Source organism: Echinops telfairi, unplaced genomic scaffold (assembly GCF_000313985.2).
Source record: "Echinops telfairi isolate 266 unplaced genomic scaffold, ASM31398v2 ScPeMD7_12;HRSCAF=54, whole genome shotgun sequence".
NCBI lineage: Eukaryota > Metazoa > Chordata > Mammalia > Afrosoricida > Tenrecidae > Echinops > Echinops telfairi.
Genome location: NW_022103909.1, coordinates 3,593,673 through 3,604,882, shown reverse-complemented (window position 1 = coordinate 3,604,882; position 11,210 = coordinate 3,593,673). Strand labels below are relative to the sequence as shown.

At 45.6% G+C, this 11,210-nt stretch overlaps 1 pseudogene; it reads right to left on the bottom strand.

Annotated features, from left to right (window-relative positions):
- Positions 1-6,083: 6,083 nt before the first annotated feature.
- LOC101647348 lies at positions 6,084-9,036 on the bottom strand (annotated as a pseudogene).
- Between the last annotated feature and the right edge of the window lie 2,174 nt (positions 9,037-11,210).

The following is an 11,210-nucleotide window of genomic DNA, read 5'->3' as shown; positions in this document are numbered from 1 at the left end:
TCTATGGGAGAAAGATGCAGCTTTCTACTTCCACAAAGATACACAGCCTCAGAAATCCACAGGGGCGTTTCTACCCCGCCCCACAGGGACACCATGCGTCAGAGATAACTCAGTGGCAGTGAGGTTGGTCTAGGATGATGATCTGTAGATGTGCATGAGTCTCTGGTGGCACAAATACTAGGCACTCAACTACTCACCCTTTGACTATACAGGCCAGGAAAGCAGCCCACCTGTCACTCTGTCCCACAGTCTCATAGTCTCGCTCCAGGTAAGGAAAAGCTCCTCCTCTGGCTCTGTGTGCCACAGTCTGTAAATGCATGGGTCTCGTGGCCTCTGCCACTTCTGACAGAGATCTTGAACATGCTCTTCCCAGGTGCTCGGGTTTTCTGCTTCAAAGAATAGCTCATCCTTATAGCTAGGGCGGTAGTAAAGAAAACTGACTAATCCCCTCTATTAGTTTTATATGCACCCTATTTGCATAGCCCCACCCAACCGTGCGGTAGGAGTTAAGAGATTTGTGTTTGTTGTTGTCAGGTGTCATCGAGTTGGTTGTGACCCACGGGAACCCTATGCACAAAAGAGCAAAACCCTGCCCAGCCCTGCACCATTGTCACAAATGTTCCTTGTGCGTCAGCCCATTGTTGAAGCCACTGTGTTGTCAATCCATGCTGAGGAGGGCCTTCCTCTCTGTCGCTGCCCCTCTCCTTTACCAAGCAGGATGCGCTTCTCCAGGGACTGGTCTCCCCTGACTACGTGTCCAAAGGACATGAGACGAAGTCTCTCCATCCCTGCCTCTAAGGAGCATGCGGGTTGTACTTCTTCCAAGACAGATTTGTTTGCTCTTTTGGTGGTCCGTGGTCCTTTCAATCTATTTCACCAGCACCATCATATCAACGCTTTGATTCTTCTTCCGTCTTCCCCCTTCAATGCCCAACTTTCACGTGCTTAGGTTGAAGAGCCCAATTAAGAAATTTCACTCGCCCACGATGTGATCTTCGGCTTCGTTTGCATTACCAATGCCGTCAATTCCAACTACTGGTCCTTCCTCTGTGTCGCTCACCTCGGCTTTCCAGTCACCAACGATTATCACTGCGTGTTGATTTCACGTTTCAATTTCAGACTGAAGAAGCTGGTAAATTTCTTCATCACTTAGCGGCTGTCGTTGGTGTACAAATGTGAATAATGGTAGTATTAACTGGACTGCTTTGAATGGGGCAAGATACTGTCCTATCACAGACAGCATTATACTTCAGGATAGATCTTTTGATGGTAAATTTGACGTCACTCTTGGATTTGTCATCCTGCCATGGTAAATGCTATGACTGCTGTAGTCATTACACAATTTCATATCAGCTTGAAGATGTGTAAAAGTGTAGGGGTGGTATCCAACCTGCCAATCAGGTCCCGGCCTGATGGGGAATCCTTGTGGGGGTGGCCTTCTTATTAGGAGGGCCCTAGGAACCCCTCTCTCTCTCTCTGCCTTCACCCAGAGAGCTGCCCGAGCCCTGGCATGCTTCCACTGACTATGGACCCCTGGGACTTACACGCTCTGGTCTGTGATCTCCCCCCATTCTGCGTCATTGCATGTGGCCGCATGAGTCTGTAGAGGGACTTGTGGACTAGTAGTGGACTTATGGACTGGAGTTGGACTGGGCTGGGTCGCTTTTGTGATATAGTATTACTTCTTGACATAAAGTTCTCCCTTACGCATATGTGAGTATCACTGGCTTTGTTTCTCCAGTCAACTCGATCTAACACAATTGCCCGGTTTAACACGATAGAGGCCCCACTTTATTATTCTGTGTGTGGAAGCACCATTTGCTGAAGAGACTTTCATCCCCACCACCCATTAACTGCACTTGGCACCTGAGCTAGGCAGGACATCTCAGCGTTCCATTACTCTGTCCTCCACGGTGATGAGGCAGCAAATCCCGATTTGTGCTTCTTCGTTCAGTTCTGCCATCAGCTGACCAGCACTTCACGGACCCCAGCTCCTCGATGCTAAGTCAGATCGCAAGTTGAGAGAATATTGACCTTCAGTCTGTCAAATAAGCAGACACCAGCTGCAATTTGGGGGAGTCCACACCACCCCTCCTTCTGACCTGCTAGAGCCCATTACTCCTGTAAGCTTGTCACTGGACTGACTCACCGAACTTGCAGAAGGCACTGTACCGATGAGGGCAGTTGATTGTAGAATAAAAGCATCCAGATGAAGAGACACACAGGAAGAAGTGCAAGAGGGATCCCACTCCCCTAAGTCAACTGACGTCAGACCACACGGTGGTCTGGTTAGCCCTCTTCTACTTGTCCAACCCCCGCCCGTGGTCTAAAGGTAAAATCAAGGGTTTATAGTTATCTCTCAGGAACCAAGGACAAAGAGCACATTATTAAGGTCAAGTGATTCTTTAGACCAGTGGTTCTCAACCTTCCTAATGCTGCGACCCTTTCATACAGTTCCTCATGTGGTGGTGACCCGCCCCCCAACCATAATATTATTTTTGTTGCTACTTCATCACTGTCATTTTGCTACTGTTATGGGTCGGGCAACCCCTGTGAAAGTTGCTCAACCCCCAAAGTGGCTGCGACCCACAGGTTGAGAACCGCTGCTTTAGACTAGCATCCTTACAGAAAATCAACTGGTCACAGTCGTATGGAGTTTATAAGTGGATTTTCCTATTCTTTTGGTCGATATGGCTGTCCATCTACCAACACCACATTGTTTTGATTACTCTCGCCCTGGAATCAGGAAATGTGAGTCCTTCTATTTTGTTCTATTTCAAAAGTGCTCTGGTTATTTAGGACCCCAGAAATTTCATATGAAGTTGAAGATCAGATTTTTCCTTTCTCTGGGTTGGGAGTTTGGGGAAGGAATTTTGATAGGGATTGTGTTGAATCTGCAGGTGGCTTTGGGTAGTATTAACATAGCGAAATTAAATCTCTCCATTCATGAACACAATATATCGTTCCATTTATTTGGATCTCCTTTAATTTCATTCAGCAATCATTGGTAGGTTTCAGACACATGTATTTCATCTCTTTGTTAAAGTTATTCTTGGATGCTTTATTGACCCCTGGACGCTGATCTCAAACACGCCCTCTCCTTGTTCTCCACTGCAGCTCTTTCAAACCCTCTCCAGTCCCTTCAAAGTCCCACTTCATCTGGCCTCACCCTGAGTTACCCTCTCCTTGTTCACAGAGAAAGTAGAAGACCCAAAGATGGGGATTCCCTCAACTTCCTGGCATTCTGCTAACAAATTTCAACATTGCTCACATCTTCCTTTTCTTCCTTCCCCAGCGAGAGACAGACCTCTCTCCTCTGACTGTGATGCGGATCCCACTCCTCCCTCCTCACTGAGCACAGAACATTGTCTCTTAGCCTTTTCTCTTCGTCCTTGTCTTCTTCACCAATTCCTTCCATTACCATCGAAAGACATTCTATGCTCCTGTCATGGAAACCCGCTCTGCTCGGAGAGTCTGTCTGACCTCCAATTCATTCCCACCCATGTCTTTTGGCTTCTGCCATTCCCCAGAAGCTTCTCCTATCTGCCCTAGAAGCACCTTAAACTCAAAATATTCAGACTTTGTCTCATCATTTCTACTCCAGTGTGCTCCTCGTCCAGTGCTCCCGATAACGGCCTGAGCCACAAACCTGGGGTCATTCTGCCCTCCTCCAGTTCCGTCAGTCCCCACAGACAACCAACTGCCAAGTCCTCTTAAGGCTCCTCTTTAATCCCCCTAAAATCCCTGATTACGACGCTGCTACACACCAGGCATTTTACCCTGCAAGCTCTTGGCATGTGATTCGTCTGTGCATTCAAGCGTTCATTCCACAAGTATTTCTTGGAGAGCCCACTCGGTGCAGTATTGACCTCAACTCTTTAGTCACTTCAACCCCAAAGCAATATCCCACCTCGTACTTGATGTCCCTCAGCCTCGTCCCAAGAATCGATCTGAACATCGTCCTTGAACTCTGCCTCCCCTCCTAAACTGCCTGAGAGGTTGACTCCTCCCCCTCCTTTCCATGTTTGCCTTCCACGTTCTCATCCTGCACTGCCAGTGGGATCAGACCACTGTCAGTGGTGATGACCGGGAGGAGGCAAGGTGGTTATGAAAGTTCAGTGTTGGCAGGGGTGTGGACGGGAAACCATTGGAGGTGGAATTGGCAGGAGTGTGACTCTATTACAACTTCCTGTTCTTGTTGTTGTCCTTAAGTGCTCTCATGCTGGTTTGGATTCGCCACGAGCCGAGGGACAACAGAGCAAAACCCTGCACCGCCCTCACAGTTATTGCTACATTTGAACACATCAATCCATCACGTTTTCACTGATCCTTGACCAAATACGATGTCCTTCTCCGAGGACTGGTCCCTCTTGATCACATGCCCAAAGCACATCCTCGCTTCTAAAGCACAGCCTAGAGCCGCACCTCAGCCCTTCTAACAACCACAGTCACTGCTGGGCTTGCTGTGTGAGAGACACCAAGGAGTCCGTGCTATTGCTGAACTCCTTCAAGAGTTCTGTCCCAGGGGAGACATGCGAATCCGCCGCCAGATGACGAGCACAGGAAAACTTCCTCAGCAATGACCCGAGAGGGTCCACGGAGACAGAGGGATCTAAAATCTATGGAGAGGAGGGTTAGAATGCCTGGTGGGGTTTGATCAATTGCAGTGTAGCCAAGAGGAATTTCTGAGAGCCAAGTGAAGGGCGAACGTGATAGTGGGGTAGGAGGAAAGTAAACGGAAATAGAGGAAAGAATTAAGAGGGAAAATCTATATAAAGAGGTATAAATATAGGCATGTAGATATGTAAATATACTAATAATTGAGGAGAGGGGTATTGATCTAGGTACATATATTTATGTGTTAAAGTATTAAGGTAACAGATGGACTTTGGGTCTCTACTCAAGTCTTCCCTCAATACAAGAACACTGTTTTAATAACCTGGCATTGTGTGAGACTCACCTTTCAACATGATCACTGGAGACAAAATGAGTGCATAAACAAATATGGTGAAGAAAGCTGATGGTGCCCAGCTATTACAAGATGTAGCGTCTGGGGTCTTAAAGGTTTGAAGCTAAATAAGCGGCCATCTAGCAGGGAAGCAACAAAGCCCACATGGAAGAAGCACACCAGCCTGTGTGATCACGAGGTATCAACAGGATCAGGCATCAGATCAAAACCAAACAATTACATCGATGTGAAGGAGAGGGGTCAGAGTGGAGACCCAAAGCCCATCTGTAGACAATTGGACATTCCCTCACAGAAGGGTCACAAGGAACGATTCACCCAGGGTGGATGATAATAGCACTGAGGAAACAAATAATACTCATCTAATTCTTTGATGGTTCCTCCCCCACTATCATGACCCAAGTCATACCTCATATATCCAGCTAGACTGGAGTATATACACTGGTATAGATAAGAGCGCTCAACACACGGCATCCAGGACAGACAAATCCCTCAGAACCAGTAATGAGAGTGGTGATACCCTGAGGTCTCACATCAGGACCATATTTTCCAACAGCTGCTCCTTCTTCCCACTGTCCCTTCCTCTTTGTTTCCTACTTTTGCATCCCAATCCCCAATACTTATCAGTGCTTCTTGACTTCATGTCTGGTCACTTTCAGACTGAAGGTCTTGCTAGACTTCCTTAATTTCTTCATCACCAGCTTTTGTGTTTGGCGCATAAAATTGAACAACAGTTGCATTGACTGGATTTCCTTGAATGAGGACAGAGATAATCCTATCACAGACAGCGCTGTCCTTCAAGAGAGATCCTGACATGGCCTTTTGGGTGGTGGCTGAGGCCATTCATCTGGATGGTTTCATTCTCAACACAGCACGTCCTATGGCTTTCTGAGCCAAATAGCACATGCCAGATCATTTCAGCTCACCAATAGCTAGAGTGGTGATTTTATCAATCCATTTCATTTTCTACAACTGTCAGCTTTCCTAGATTCATACTTGGTACATTCCAGGTTCCAATTACTCATCGACGACGTCTGCAGCTCTTTCTTCACCCTTTGAGTTGGGCCCCATCCACAGGTGAAGGTCCCAGAGGCTTGACTCCATCTGCACCATATGGTCAACTCGACTTGCAGAAGGCTGCTCTTCCCCGGTCGTAGGTCGAGTACCTTCCGACCGGAAGGGACCATCTTCTGGCACGCTGTCTGACCATGTTCTCATTCTTGTCATGAGGCTTTCAGCATCTGACAGTGTTTTCCTTCTGTCCATCAGGGTTCCAGCGGCTAATTCCTCTGAGGGACAGCCTAGTCCTTCTTCGTAGTCTCTTCTAAGGCTGGAAGCTCTGCTGAAACCTGCTCACCTTGGGTGACCCTGCTGCCATTTGATATACTGCTGACACAGCTTCCAGCATCACAGCAACAACCACAGTAGGACAGACTCACAGACAAATGGTGTGTGGCAGCTTGGTACAGACACAATCATACCCAAGCTTCACTCCGCTCCGTTTTGTTTTCCCTTCGTCCTCCTTCCCTGCTTTGTTCTCCTGTGCCCTCCCCACCCCCAAGATGCCCACCTCGCCCACGCAGCAAACATACACACATGATAACACTACCAAAGGAGCAGAAATCTCCACCCACAAGGCAATTCTACTTTTTACTTATTTTAGTTTCTTTGTTTTTGTACTGTATTTTATTATATTACTGTTATTATTTTTTCTTGTTCTCTCCTTCTTATTACTCTAGTGTTGTCTTCCAGTACAGCCCCACCCTTCTGAGAATTCACATGTCCACCCACCCCACCCCACCCCCAGGCCAAAACAGACAGACCTGTAGATTCTAGCACAGCCACCCAAACCAGGACTTTCCTTCCCGGACACCCCACCCACACCCCACTTTGAGGGCGCACACACCTTTACGCTGTCCTAGCAACAGAACTTCAGCGTCTACACCCAAACCACACCCAAGGTTTCTTTTGCCCCTCCTTCTCGCTGAGCATCCACACATTATCTCTTTCTGCGCTCTCTCTTTTCCATCTGGATATGCAGTGTTACGGGACAGCACTGGTCCTAAACCATTGCTAAGCCACGGCTCCCGCCTGCTAGTACCACAAAGACAGTATGGGCGCCATTCCCTTCCTACTCAGCTTCAATCCTCAGAGTTTCATCTGGGCTCTTATGGGCAGCTGTTGCTTAAAGTTCACGTGGGATGTCAACATTCTCCTGAGCCTTCTCATTGTCTCACAGTGACGGAGGGCAGAGGTTGAGCCCATCAATACTCCATCAGTTCTACAACCTTGCACTGATTTTGTGATTTCAGAAGCAGCCCTACTCTTTCTGCAGCCCACTCAAAATTTGTCTTGACCTTCAGGAGTTACCTCTTTCGAGGTTATGATGTGACTTCTGTCCTGCTGTTGGCTTTCATCCCCTGATGGCCAGAGTCTCCAGGAATCATTATCAAGAACATCAGCAAGAACACCCTTTGGTGGTTACATCGACAGCAAATTCAATCTCCATGTCAACCGAAGCACGGTCCTGGAACAACCAGATTTCTCCAGCATTTCCAAAATGGCCTGTGGGACCTGAATCACGATATCCATTTCAGTTTGACCTAGCTCAAGCCCAGCAAAGCAAACTTTGGCAGCAATTCGTGGTTCCTCAGACCACGGTGGGTCATTATTGAAAAACATCTCCACTTTGGGTGGGTAAGACTTGCAGTCTTCCTTGATGCCAGGGTTCCTTTTGAAAAAGGAACAAGTGGTTGTTCTTCTACACATACACTCAATGGGAATCATTCCACTCTGGGGAGCAATGAAAGCTCCTCCCCCATGTTTTGGTGGAAGCAGTTTTGATGCCTGCTTCCTATAACAACTGAAAAATACAACTGATAATTTTATTGGAAAGCACAGCTTTGCCTTCCACGTGGTCCTTTCTAGCTGCATTCCCTGCTGTGATCTGGTCCCTGCACTGCAGGGGAATGTCCCTGGATTCTTCACCAGCTCAGAGACTTCTTTTGTTTTCCCCTCAAAAAGTTTTGGACTAATGAGCAGCACCTCCGAGGTCGCCGATATCTTGAGTAGGTTGGGGGCTGTGACCCCACTAAGTAGAGAAGCTGGGCTAATTAATAGTCTTAGCAGTTGAGCCTTGGGACAGCCTCAGAGGAGATTGGCTGTCCCTATTTCTCGACCTCCTGGCCTGCACCCTGAACGTATAGCCTTGATAAACATGTACGCATCCAATGAAAGAATCTCAAACTACAGCAATAAAATTCTCACAGGTATAACTACCTTGACAGTTGTGAGCAGCATGGCATAACCCAGGGGCTACACCAGAAGAACTTAGCATAGAAGCCTAGCAGAATGGACTGTGCCCTGCCTCAAAGGTGCCTGCACCCTTGGACTGAGGACTAGAGTACTTGGATGAGAGAGGAAGCAGAGAATGTCTGCCTCAGACCTGTGGAAGTAGCAGTCATTGGACCTTGGGTGGAACTCCCAGCTTGGTGGGTGTCCAACGGAAAAGGATGCAGAATCACCCTACATTTAGTACCTTGATGCCCCCTCAGTGACATGACAAGTTTTGATCTGTTGGGCAGGGATATGAACTTGGAAGACTTGATCCAGGAAGTTTTCCCCATCACCAATCCCCATGCTTAGGGTAAACAGAGCTCAGTGGAGCAACAACTGAAGGGTTGGGGCTCATGGTGGAGATGTACCTGCACAGACTCCTCACACCGACAGTGTCCAGAGTGCTGGGTCATTGGAATCTTGATGGTGTGTCCAGTGTAATCACCTTGACAATGTTTCACTTTTCTGTTTCTATAGGGTTTTGTTTCCCTGCCTTTAGTTTGTTTGTTTTTCTTTGTGTGTGTTGTTGTTGTCTGCTAGTTGGTTTGTTGCTGTTGTGGGGGTAGTTGGTCTTATAGGGTTTTGATTCTGTCATAATACAACCACCAAAGTAAACCTGAGTGCATGCATGTCCCAGGGACAAGCAGATGGATGCTGGGCTCCCACTGAACTCTAGCCCCAATTCAAGAACAGTTAGTTCTGATAACATGGCCCTGCTCCGTACTCACCTTCATGAAATGATCATGGAAGATAAGGTGCTAAATCAAAGTGTAGTGAAGAAAGTAGATGGTGCCCGGCTAGCAATCAGAATAGTACCCAGGGTCTTAAAGGCTTGTATTCAACCAAGCAGCCATCTAAACAAGGAGTCAACTAAGTCTACATGAAAGAAGCACACCAGCTTGTGTGATCCAAAGTGGACAATAACAAAATTCAAATATGACAAAGGGAAAAGTACCGGAGCCTAGATTTCAAACCACCAATGTGTAGAAGGCTATGGAGGACAGTGGGAGCCCAACATTGATCTGTAGAGTGTCTAGTCAGCTTTGAGTCTCGAACAGTTTTAGCATCAGATAGAGATCATTTTAATCATGATTATACTGGATTGAACTTGATACTGGTGCAGGTAGGGGTGGGGGTTTGGAGATAGAGTGGGTGAGGAGTTTGGGGGAGCAAACCATGAATGCAGGAGGGTGTGATTACCAATTCATTTTAAAAGTACTTTAACCATTAAAGAAAAAGAACAATGTTCTAAATTGTTTGACAATAATAGTAGGAGACGTCATTGCACCACTTTCAAGGAAAGACAGATCATCAGCAAAGAAACTGAATGAAGAAACTGAAGAGCTAAACAGCACAATCAACCAGCCAACCTCCTAGACATGTAACGAACACTCCACTAAAAACAGCACAGTATACATGCTTCTCTGGGATCTACAGTACGTACTCAAGAACAGAGCATGTGTTAGGTCACACAGCAAACCTCAACAAATTAAAGAAACACTGAGATCCTGCCAGCCATTTTCTCAGATCACAATGCTATAAAAGTGGAAATCAATAATAGAACAAGAACATAAAGATTTTAAGAGTTCAAGTAAATGACAGCCACTATAATATTTTGATAATTTAGAATAGTCTTTATTCAGTTATCATCAGGCTGCTAGAATCTAAAAGCAGCGATTCTTTGATTGCAGTCCAGAGTACACATTTTGGTCCACCTTTAAAGGCAAAAATTCATTTATCACCTGTCTAGGATTCAAGCAAGCATGGGCAGAAGCAGAAAGCAAAATTAATGGATTAATTGTAACTTCAAGAAGAGCAAGCATGCATTATAAGGTACCTTCCTTATCATAACAGAAACAATATTAAAATTGATGATAACATCCTGGTTACCATAACAAGATGATCATAACAGAAACAATACTAAAATTGATTATAACATCCTGGTTATCATGACAAGATTAACTACACCATTCAGATTACAATATCAAAAGGAACTATATTGAAAAATAATCAAAACAAATGATATAGTGAAAAATAGTGGAAACTAATTGTGGTGTCCAGAACCTGGGGACATGGGAGCACATTCTAAAATTAATCACCAGCAGAGACTTTCCCACAAGGGGAGGGAAAACAGGTAGGTCAACTAGCATTCAACTTTCTGAGATGGGAAGGAGGAACGGGCAAGTCATGTAGTAGCTAACAAAAGTGGAGTTCCTTTTGCTAGTCTGCCTCAAAGAAAAACACATGGAGACTGAGCAACATACTACTTTAAAAACCACTGGGTAATAGCTCCAATAAGGGATGAAATTTTTAAATTCCTTGGAACAAACAAAAATGATGACCTATATCAAGATTTGGGGAACACAGTAAAAAGTTATCTGAGGGCAATTTATAGCAATCAATGCACACATGAAAAAGAGGCAAAATCCAAAATCATTACCTTAGCACAACACCTTCAACAACTAGAACAAGGGAAACAACACAAACCATCCACCGTCAGAAGAAAAGAAATCCTACAGATTAGAGCAGAAATAAACAAACTGGAAAATAGAAAAACAATAGAAAATGTCAACCAGACAAGAAGTTGGTCTTTTTAAAGGATTAACAATGTCGACAAACCTCCCGCAAACTTAACAAAGTTAAAGAAAAAGAAGATGTAAATATCTGTGGTTAGAGTTGAAAAGAGGGACAGCAAACATCCAAATGAAATAAAAATAATAATAACACAGCACTACGAAAGCCTACTCCAACTAGTTTGATAATCTGGAAGAAATGGAGAAGTACCTGTAAACACGCCATCAACCCAAGTCAGCACAGGTGGATATCGAGAACCTGCACAGACCCATAACAAAGGAAGAAACAGACCCGAGTCACCACGACATTTCCAACCAGGAACAGATGACTTCAC